Source organism: Hibiscus syriacus, unplaced genomic scaffold, assembly GCF_006381635.1.
Source record: "Hibiscus syriacus cultivar Baekdansim isolate YM2019G1 unplaced genomic scaffold, ASM638163v2 tig00013584_pilon, whole genome shotgun sequence".
Classification (NCBI taxonomy): domain Eukaryota; kingdom Viridiplantae; phylum Streptophyta; class Magnoliopsida; order Malvales; family Malvaceae; genus Hibiscus; species Hibiscus syriacus.
Genome location: NW_024062304.1, coordinates 11,283 through 23,308, shown reverse-complemented (window position 1 = coordinate 23,308; position 12,026 = coordinate 11,283). Strand labels below are relative to the sequence as shown.

General features: G+C 34.1%; 1 pseudogene; it reads left to right on the top strand.

Annotated features, from left to right (window-relative positions):
* The first annotated feature begins 1,090 nt into the window (after positions 1 to 1,090).
* LOC120206268 lies at positions 1,091 to 5,289 on the top strand (annotated as a pseudogene).
* The last annotated feature ends 6,737 nt before the right edge of the window (positions 5,290 to 12,026 follow it).

The following is a 12,026-nucleotide window of genomic DNA, read 5'->3' as shown; positions in this document are numbered from 1 at the left end:
GTTAAAAAAAGGTGATTTTATTTTTAATAATTTACTTATAGGCAAATTCATTGTATATATAGTAATTTTATATATGTGATAGGTATAGCTCATAAATATACCAGTAAAGAGGACATGGGATGGAGCGGAGTGAGCGAACATCAACTGTTCTTACAAAGAAAGTCTCGTAGAGGGGGTTACGATTATGTGGGTTGGGGGTGCGGGGCCGTAGCCCCGCGATACGATACAAGGTTAATTATGTAATTATGTACCAGGTTTTTTATTATAAATAGAGATGCAACCTAAACCTATGAGACATTGAATAAAACTTCTAGCGCCGCCTAGGCACCGAGGACGTAAGCACATTACCGAACCTCATTAAAATTCTTGTGTTCTTTCGTTATCTTTACATGGTTCTTCAACAATATGGAAATAAATAATTTAAAACACTAGAATTAGTTTCATAGTATATAGAATAAAATAAGAGTAGTGATCTTTTTGTTGCTTTTGGTTTGTTTTATGGATAAGGAGGGAAGACAGTGATGATTGTCCATTCTCACAAAAAGAAAAGGGAAAAAAACTTTAATGTTGTTATTGAATTTTATCATAATTATCACATAAGAAATTAACGACTTTTAAATCATCTAATTTTTATATATATAAAACTTCAATTTCTCTGACCGCAGTTTAAATTTGTTGATTCCACCCTCTATGTTAACTTACATATTTGTTAAAATATAGTAGTTTTTTTTAATGATTATAACTATTTTTTTAAAAGAAGGTTGAAAACAATTTTTTAAACTTGGAGTAGTTGATTAAAAAAAAGAAAATAGAAGAGTAAGTCAAAAGACAGGAAGCATTGCAATATGAAGCTGTCGGAAATGAAGAAAAGCAAACGTTCGTAAATTTTGTAATGTAACACGTATGTCGATAACGTAAAGATCAATAATTTTAGCTTTCTTTTGTAGCAATAAACAACAAGAAAAACGTTGAGAAAAAATCCAAGCACGTATCCATCCAAAATTGATTTTTTTTCCTTATAAATTCCACTCTCTCCGTTCTCTGACTCAAACCTCAAAAAGCGTGCAAAAAGAGCAAAAGGGTTTCTCTATTTATCGTTTCCCTCAGAAAAGGGTAGCTTTCTTCCTCACAACTGAGCTTGGTTTAAATCTGGGTTTTTTCCCCAGAGAAAATGGGGAAACTTTGTTGGGTTTATTTAGTGCTGATGCCACTTGCTTTTGGGTTGGGTTTGAATACTTTGAGTCAAGAGGATTCGCATTCAGATGTTTACATTGTTACTCTTAAGCAAGCTCCTTCAGCTCGTTACTTTGAGGAAGAACTAAAAACACATAAAGGGTTCAACAATGGCTCTACTTCAGAGAGATTAAGCAGTCTTTACAAACCAAGGCATGGACTTTTTACCCTTACTTTGTATATATTTGTGTAGTGTAAATCTGCATCTTATTCAGGTAGTTTGTCTTTCATTTGTGTTCAACAATGGCCCTTAATTCTCTAAAAAAATATATGTGGGAATGCTTCAGCTTCTTCGTGTTGACACTTGGAATTCATAAATATCAAATGTTTAATCCATCCTTTTCTAAGTTCAACAGGCTTTTGAATGCGTATGCAGGAACAATTCCAGATCTCATCAGAGGTGGAGTTATATTTCTCGAGTTCATGATTCTTTGTTGAGGAGTGCTTTGGGTGGGGAGAAATGTCTTAAGTTATATAGTTACCACTACTTAATTAATGGCTTTTCAGTGCTTATTACTCTTCAACAGGTACATCATCATCTATCAATTTTTTTATGCTAAATGATTTGGAAATTTTTCTTGTAATTGAGAAATAATGTCGTATTCTTCTATTTCTAAGGTGGGAAAGCTTTCGGGGAGAAGAGAAGTTGCAAACGTTGTGTTGGACTTTTCTGTTAGAACTGCAACCACATATACTCCAGAGTTCTTAGGTGTATCAAAGGGTGCATGTCCACAGGAAGGCGGATACGGGACTGCTGGAGAGGGAATTGTGATGGGGTTTATTGATACTGGTATCGATCCAACTCACTCCACCTTTTCCAATGATGTATCAGATCATCCGTACCCTGTTCCGGACCATTTTTCTGGGATTTGTGAGGTGACTCGGGACTTTCCTTCCGGATCATGCAATAGGAAGCCTGTTGGAGCACGCCATTTTGCAGCATCTGCTATAACAAGAGGAATATTCAATTCGTCTCAGGACCACGCATCACCATTTGACGGGGATGGACATGGCACGTGAGTGGATATTTACTGGTTTTTGTTCATCTTGTTAATTGTCGACTTGTGTTTTCGTAGTATTATGTTGCGTAATCTGCACTATATTCCAGACACTTGTTTACGAGGTGAAATATTATTGGTCTTGATTCAATCTTCTAATGTTTGACGATGAATACAATATAAATGCAGGCACACGGCTTCGGTTGCTGCAGGAAACCATGGGATTCCAGTGGTTGTAGCTGGGAACTACTTTGGAAATGCTAGTGGGATGGCTTCTCGTTCACAGTAAGTTCCTGAAACTTAGTTTTCTTTTATATCTATGAATCTTCTTTTATAGAAGCAAATGTTCAAACCTATAATTGTTTCAAACCAAACTGGCAATATTTAGAGGCTAAAATAACCTTAGGTTATTATTAGAAAGGATCATAGAATCAAACATATAGAACTCATTTATATTTGATTATACTAATAATATTGCCATATTTCCAGTATTGCTGCTTACAAAGCTTTATATAAGAGCTTTGGAGGATTTGCTGCAGATGTAGTTTCTGCCATAGACCAGGTATGCCATCATTTCGGTTGCCATATCCGCAAAAATGTTTCTCTCACATGACAACTGCATGCAAGGTTTTGTGTAAAATTTTAGTTGGAAGAAAGGAATCTTCTCGGATTGGATTTTCTCGTGACTAAAGTGGAAACATATTTATCAATTCATAAGAATTAAGAATGGAGATAGCATCCTTTCTTTTCTTACAGCCTTTGATTTGTTGTCTATAATTAATTACTTGTTCGTAATACATTTGCAGGCTGCACAAGACGGGGTTGACATGATAAGCTTATCAATAACTCCCAACAGACGTCCCCCCGGTATTGCAACTTTTTTCAATCCCATTGACATGGCATTGCTGTCAGCTGTAAAGTCTGGTATTTTCGTTGTCCAAGCTGCTGGCAATACTGGACCATCACCTAAAGAGCATGTCTTCTTTCAGTCCGTGGATCTTCACTGTCGGCGCTGCATCTCATGACAGAGTGTATTCTAACTCTATCGTCCTTGGAAACAATGTAACTATCCCTGGAGTTGGACTTGCACGTAGGTTTACCTCTCAAATCTATGGCCTTTATTCATACGAGATTATCTGATGGCCTATGAGTTTTTTGTTTTTTATGCGTGCTTGAAAGTTAACATGCAGGGTATGTGTTGCTCGGACTGATTGTTGTCACTCTCACTCCTTAAACTTGTAATTTCGATTCTTAGATACCAAAACTTTGGCATTGTAGATTTTGTTCCGAGCCCCGATTATTACTAAAAGGATATATAATAATTTGGTTTCTTTATGTTTTTGGCAGCGGGTACAGATACGGATAAAATGTATACGCTAATTTCTGCAGTTCATGCTCTAAGCAATGAAGCTACACTTGCCAACGATATGTATGTTAGTGAATGCCAAGACTCCAGTAACTTCAATGGGGAACTTATCCAAGGAAACCTGTTAATATGTAGCTATTCGATCCGGTTTGTGCTTGGACTCTCCACGGTCAAGCAGGCCTTACAAACTGCGAAAAACCTCAGTGCAGCTGGAGTTGTGTTCTACATGGATCCTTCCGTAATCGGTTTTCAGCTTAATCCGACACCACTGAACATGCCTGGCATCATAATTCCTTCCACAAATGACTCCAAGGTTTGATTATGTATTTTCCTTTTCATGACAACGTTTGTGAATTACTTTTTCTTTCTCAATATCTTCTTTCTTGTTTTTAATGTCAATGATGAACAGATTTTACTACAATATTACAATTCTTCTCTGGAAAGAGATGGGTCTACGGGGAACATTATTAGATTCAGGGCAGTTCCAAGCATTTCTGGTGGACTGAAAGCAAACTACAGCATTTCGGCTCCGAAGGTTATGTTTTATTCTGCCCGAGGACCAGATCCTGAAGACAGTTTTCTAGACGATGCGGACATAATGAAACCGAACTTGGTTGCCCCTGGGAATTCTATATGGGCCGCCTGGAGTTCTCTTGGCACAGATTCAGTTGAATTCCAAGGTAACAGTTAAAGAAGTGATAGATAACTCAGATTATGATTCGATATCAGCTGCATTGTTATTAAAATCTTTAACTTCACATCTTAGGTGAAAACTTTGCGATGATGTCCGGGACAAGCATGGCAGCTCCTCATATTGCCGGTCTTGCCGCACTGATAAAGCAGAAGTTTCCTCATTTCAGTCCTGCAGCCATTGCTTCGGCACTTTCTACAACAGCTTCTCTTTACGAAAAAAAATGGCTGTCCAATAATGGCTCAGCGTGATTACGCGAATCCTGATCTAAACCAGTCTCCAGCGACGCCATTTGACATGGGGAGTGGCTTCGTAAATGCAACTTTGGCTCTTGATCCGGGTCTTATCTTTGATACCAGTAAGTTAATTTGAGCTAATGAAACTTATTATAAACATTCTATAAACTTATAGCATCTCATTCTAATCCCATCAAGCTCTTGTTGCAGCATATGAGGAATATATGTCCTTTCTTTGTGGCATTAATGGTTCAAGTCCTGCAGTCTTGAATTACACCGGTCAAAACTGTCAGCGCTATAACTCTACCATCGCCGCTGTTGACCTGAACCTGCCATCAGTCACCATTGCTAAACTGAACCAGTCTAAAACAGTTGAAAGATCAGTGACTAACATTGCCAGAAACGAAACGTACAAAGTCAGTTGGACCACTCCTTCAGGGATTTCGATGAAGGTCATTCCAACTTGTTTTTTCATTAGCACGGGGGGAAACAAGTCTTAACCATAACCTTTAATGCAACAGCGAACGACTCTGTTCCCATCTTCGGACGGATCAGACTTTTAGGAGACGGAGGCCATAACCTCAACATACCATTATCAGTCATTGTAAAGGTTTCCTACAATATGACTAATGGCCGAGGATTGAGATAGATATTTGCTTTATAATCTGCCTTTTGCCTTCATCTTAGTTTATGGCTTAGCCTTCAACCGAGATTATTTCATTCATTACCCTGTAAATGTCAATCATTTTGTAATCAAAATTGATTAAATATCCGCCTATACATTGTTTCGAACCTTATTTTTATCGTGTCTTGCACATTTTTAGATATCTGTACAGAGATATGATCTTTTAAGGATATTCCAAAAAAAAAATGAAAATCCGTATGGATAAACTCTTGTTGTAATGGAGGATAGCGGATAATGTATGCAAGTTAGGGGTTGTCACACTTCAAAATAGGGCCTAAAATTTTCTTAAAATTTTTTCGAGGATTAAATTGAATTTTGATTAAATTTGGGGACTAAAGTGAAATTTTGATTGAATCTGGATCGAAATTCAAAAAGCAACTAAAGCTGAAGGACCTATAGTGTGATTTTACTATTTTCTTTTTAGGGTTTATGTAACCCCTAAATATGGGGAAAATTCAATTTTATTTTATTTTCTCTCTTCAATATTTTCCTCTTATAGAAGGAAAATTTTGATCGTCGATTTGTCGTCGACTGTTGCTCAGTTTTCCACACCTCCCGCATCATGGTGTTCCTTGTGTCGTCCCGATTCACCGGTGTCCTTTTTGTATCCGTTGTTGTCGGCGTGTGAGGGGTGAGGAAGATAAAGTTTATGCCGTTTCGAAATCGAACTCTCTGCCGTTCACTGTTGTGAACCGAGCTTGGTAAGTGTTTCAAAACCCCTAAAAATAGGTGTATGAAATTTTAAAATAATTTTCTGACCCTGTATGACGTCGCACGCGCCCCACAAGCCGTCGCCTGTGCGTGGGGAAATACCACCGCCTGGTGGTTTCTAGATCTTGCCCGAACCTGACCAGCTGACTCGTGTCCGACTCGATCCGACCGTTGATCGTTGACCGTTTACTTTGACCAAAAAGTTAAAATTTTCAAAAAGTCATATTTTATGTTTTTTACGTCCTGAGTCTGATTTCGTGATCCGTTTTGCCAAATTTTGACCTAAAACCCCCCGAATTGAGCCCGTTAATCCGAAAATGTTTAGTATTTGTAGCATTTTTGCTATTTTTAGGACTAATTATGGAATTGATTCGAGAGTATATTTTTATGAAGATACTCGTGTTTCACCCGACCGAGGGTCAATTAGATCCGATATTTCTCGTCTGTCAGATCCGCTCAATCTGTATTTTTCGAGAGTTACCTGTAGCTTTCCGTAAATTGTTTAAAAAAAGATTAGTATTATTCATATTAGGATTCCGATATGGATTTTTTGATTCGTGGGATCTAGCGCTACCGCTGATCGTGATCGACAGACTCAGTAGTAGGCTTCCCTATCAGAATATTTAGACAGAATATTTAGACTATTTTCAACTATATGTCTGAATTGTTTGAGATTTCTGATAATACTGAATATTATTACGACACAATATCTGATTTTCTGAACAAGGTTTATCTGATATCTGATTTACTATATAATTCAAATATGATTTCTGGATTTCTGGATTTCTATATTTTCATATCTGATTTCTGAAAATGGAATATTTTCATATTTTAATATATTAAACTATTGTTTTCATTCAAATACATACATGCTATTTATGTCATTGGAGTATTATTGGAGGAAGCATATCAGACCTAATCTATGACTTGTAAGACCTTATTGCTTACCGCAGCTTTTCTGCTTTGTGCTCAAGGTAAGTCCTTACCGTAAGCTCCTCGGCTTTGTGCTCAAGGTAAGTCCTTACTGCAGGCTTCTCTGCGTGCACATGATAAGACCTTACCGCAGACTCCTCTGCTTTGTGCACATGGTAAGCACTGACTGGGTGTACATGTGGGTGTATGGTTTGAAGAACCTACACATTCTGGTTATTGGGCGGGGGTATTATTCATGTTTTAAAGCATATTTGATGAACTGATTTTTACTAAGATATTTTATCTATATGTTTTTATACACCGTAGGGAGCACACTGAGTTTTTTTAGCTAATTCTATAAATTTTAATATTTTCAGATAATATCATACTAGGCTAGTAGACTTGGCATCAAGAAGATCGATTACTCCTACTTTTGTAATAATTATATCTCTATATGCCTTTGTTATATTTTGGTGAACATGTTTTGCTACCGTCTTGATATATTTGTATTACCGGTATTTTGTTCCGTAAATGTTTCATACGGTTTTCTGATATATATATATATATATATATATATGTTTATCGTATGAATCCTTATTATGGATAAATTTTATATTATATTGTTATATGAATTTTAACGTTGTTTTAAATATGAAAAGAATTTCAGAATGCGATATGTGACCGCCTAGATTTGGGTATAACGTCCAGGTCGGGTTTAGGGGGTTACACTTGGTGGTATCAGAACTTTCAGTTTTAAATAATCGGACTGTGGATGAGTCAAAAAATCCGTATTTTCAAGATATTTTTCAAAAACTGTGTCACCTTATTTTATGAGTTTAAATATATTCGAGGTTCCTGATGCTAGTCTAACTTATGTTCAAATTATTTCTGTAGAGCTTGTAGATTTACTCGATGAGTGAGACTAGAGGTTGTAGGCCAGGCCGTGGCCGTAGTCGAGGGCGAACGACTCGACGTTCTGTTACGATAGACGATCCTATGTCACCTCGAGATCCTTCTGTCCCGCAGATAGATCCTTATGTTACGAGGGCACTGATATGGATGAGGATGCCATTAATAGGGATGTCTTTCGTATATTCCGGAGACTTGCTAGAGTTCCTGGTAATATGTATGCGGTCGAGATTTCGAAGTCTTTGGTAGCTGCTGGAGTAGTTTCGTTTCTAAGGGTCTTAATATCTCGGTTGAGAATATTAAGAGTTTGGTGACAGTTTAGAGTCATGTATATCAGTACATGGAGTTAGATCATATTTATAGAGGGTGTGTTATAGAGATCCATAGGTAGATCTTTCTGGCCAACCTAATGGGGTTATCTTTGGAGGAGTTTGACTGGATTCTTGGCATGGATTGGTTGAACAAGCATCGAGTTCATCTCGATTATGAGACCAAGAGAGCTGTTCTGAAGACTCTGGATAACAGAAAGATTGAGATGATCGGGGAACATTGTGGATTCCTAACGAATATTGTGTCAGCATTGGTAGCTGAGAGGATAATCATGAAGGGTTCCGAGGCGTTTCTTGCTTATATTCTGGATATTAGGAGTTCTCGATCTGGCATTGAAGGCATCCAGATTGTTAAGGAATTTCCTGACGTTTTTCGTGAAGAGTTGTCTGGATTGCCACCGGATAGAGAAGTTCAGTTTGGGATTGAAGTCTATTTCGATTTTACCCCAATTTCGATGACTCCTTATCATATGGCCCCAAAGGAGCTTAAGGAACTGAATTCCAACTCAATGAGTTGTTGGATATGGGATTCATTTGACCCATTATTTAACCGTGGGGAGCCCCAGTTCTCTTTGTCAAGAAGAAAGATGAGACATTGAGACTCTGTATTGAATATAGGAAAACGAATCGGAGGTCTTGGACTTGGCATCGCCTTTCTTGGAAGAATAGAGGCTTGATTGAGGAGAGACGAGCAGCGGGGCCTTAAGAGCGTGGCTCGTTTAGCAATGGACCTCAACATTTCTTCTTCCTTTCTTAGCTGCTTCCGTCCTTGCCCAGGAATGTGATTAAAGCGTTATTATCCGCAAGAGCCCAACTTTTTATTTGGGCTAAGTGTTTTTGTTTTATTACTGTAATATATTAAAAATTAGGGATTAACTTTTTATCAATTAATTTTTTAAAAATTTTAATCAAGTCATCAATGTTAATTATTAATAAAATTGTTAATGTGTTAGCTTAAATAAATTTATACAATACTATATTTGATTGTCATTCGAGAAAAATTAAGAAAAATATAAAATAAACTTTAAAAGGTTTGAACATAAACCTTTGAAAAGTTAAAGCTTTAATCACCTAATCAACCTAAATATTTAAAATTTTAATTAATAAAAATTTAAGATTTTTTTTGCAATTGTATAGAATTAAAATTGGCACATAGACTTAAATAAAAAATTAAATATTAGAAAAAAATACTTGATTTAGTGGTTTAAACAATGATATTTCAAAGGTCCTAAGTTTGAACACCTAAAACTCATTATAATATATAATTTTATGTCAATATCGTCATCTTATTAAAGTATCTAAATTAAGATAAATTAATAAAATAATAATGATGATGATCAAATATATTATTATATATCAAATCAATAAATTTTTAACAATTAACGACACGTGATTTGATTAAAACTAAACAAAAATTTATTAATTTAATTAATAAATTTTTATTTAAGAATCAGAATTAAATCAATCTCACAATGCAATGACTGAAAAGATAATTTACCCTAAAAAGTATCTAATCCAATTATTTAGTGTATATTTGACTGAGAAAGGAGTAAATTCAACTCTCATAATTACAAAATAAATATTTTATTAAATTTTATTCTATTATTGGCATTATTACTCAACGGCTTAATATAAATATAAGTGTCTAGACTGTATCTTTTTTCCCATTTAGATGCTTTAATTTTTTTCCAGTCAATTTAGGTGTCTAACATTACAAACGTTACCATTTTAAGTACTCCGACCTTAACAATCGTTAAAAAACTCCGTTAAGTGACACGTATCACGTTTATAGAATTTTAAAAAATTATCTTTTATTTTTAAAAATGTAAATATTTTTAAAAACCCCATTAAGTACCCCGCATCCACCTTCTCTCCCTTTCAATTTTAGGGATTAAGTTTAGAAATTTAGAGGAGGAGGACGATCGGACATTGGTGGGTTCGTCGGTGATTGTTCGTCAAGTGAAGGTGTGATCGGAGTAAGTTCAATCGACGACAATGACAACGATAAAAGCTGACGGCCAACAACCGATATAGCTATAGGGATTACGAATTCAGGTTTTCAAAAATTTAAGATTTTTTTTAAAATTTGAGATTTTTTTTATAATTGTAAGTTTTTTATTTTAAAAAATAAAAAATATACAAAAGTGACACATATCGCTTAACAAAACTTTTTAACAACCATTACTGTCAGAACACTTAAAAAATAACGTTTAGCATATGAATTGATCGAAAAAAATTTAAACACTTATTTTTTTATAATATCAAGCCGCCTTACTCAACTAGACATGTGATAAGACTTCAAACTCTAAGGACAAAACTATTGACAGATTTCAAAACATAGAAAATATATTTTCAGTATTTTCATTAAAATTATTTAAAAAATTTAAAAATAAGAAAATATAATATCTAAAATTTTAATTTAACTTGCACCGATTTAAATTATTCTAACAATAATTTTTTGATTTAATAGTCTCTGAAACCCTCAAACTTTTGTAAAAAATATTATGGTCCCTGAACTTTTTTTTACACTCAATATAATCCTTAAAATGAAATTTTTAATAATTTAATTTTATAGTATTTTGTATTTAATGCATTGAATATCTTAATAATTGTTTGTATTTTATATTTTTAATTTAAATAATTTTTAAGTAAATAAGTCCACAAACTTTCTAAAAAATCAATTACGCCATCAAACTTAGCCAAAAAATCAATTAAGCACATCTATCATATCATCATCTATCATATATTGTCACACAATATCGTTAATTGCCACATCAATATTATATATTGTCATGTAATTTTGTAAACTACCATGTATGTGTCGTGATAGTTAACGTTTGATTCCGTACTTCAAAGGGTTAGATTAATTTTTTCAGTGCAAAAAATGTTCAGGGCCTACACTAATTATTTTTTTCCAAAAGTTTGAAGGCCTCAATTATTATTAAACACATTTTTATTTTCATGAAACTTTTATGTGCTCCTGCTTATAACAATATTTTTATGTATTTTCAAAATTTAATTGATGCCCAATATAGAATAACATTATATTCTTATTATAAACTAAAATAAATTATGTTATGAAATTTCTTATCAACTTTATTGTTTTATATTTACATAACTCACATGTTAAATTAATGTAATAATTTTTTTAATAATTATAATGTAATTTACTTTTTTAATAACTATTTATTCATTTCTACTTTTAAAAATTAAAAATTAAATATATTTTTACTATTTAATTTTTGGAATCAAATTTTCATTTATTTAATCAAACAAGTTTTCAAATTTTAAAAAAAAGTGAAAATGAAAACTATTTCCTGAAAATAAAAATAGAATTTTTTTTCTAAAATCAAACGGAGCCTTATTTTTTTTATAATATTAAGCTGCCTTTCTAAAGTTGACATGTGGTAAGACTTCAAACTAAGGACAAAGCTGTGACGGATTTCAAAATAAATTTTGCGGTTTGAAGAACAAAAATTATAAAAAAAAAAAAACATGATATTGTTGTCTCTATTTTCCTGGCTGAATGGCATGGTTATTTAATGAGACTTGACAATCATGGTGCTATTTCTTCAACTGGAGTATAGTTTTTTTGTTGATAAATGATCCACCATTTTCATGTAATATAACAAGACAGGATGATGTTTTATACAGTGCAAATACTAAAAGACAGGATGTATATCTTGCTGTTAACAGACTGTTCAATTTTGTATCTATGTAGTACACTGTCTCACAACCAATGGTGAAAGGCTCTTCAGAGCAGGCTTTTTATAACATATGGGATTGTCTAACTTAACAAAAAATTTGACAATCGAATCTAGAGAAATAGATTAGATTCATACATTCCTTACAAAACAACTTGAATAGGCCGAGGAATGGTTTGGTTTCTCATAAAAATATATATATTCTCCTGTCAAATGATCGAATGCACAAAGCAACAAATCTACAACAACTTG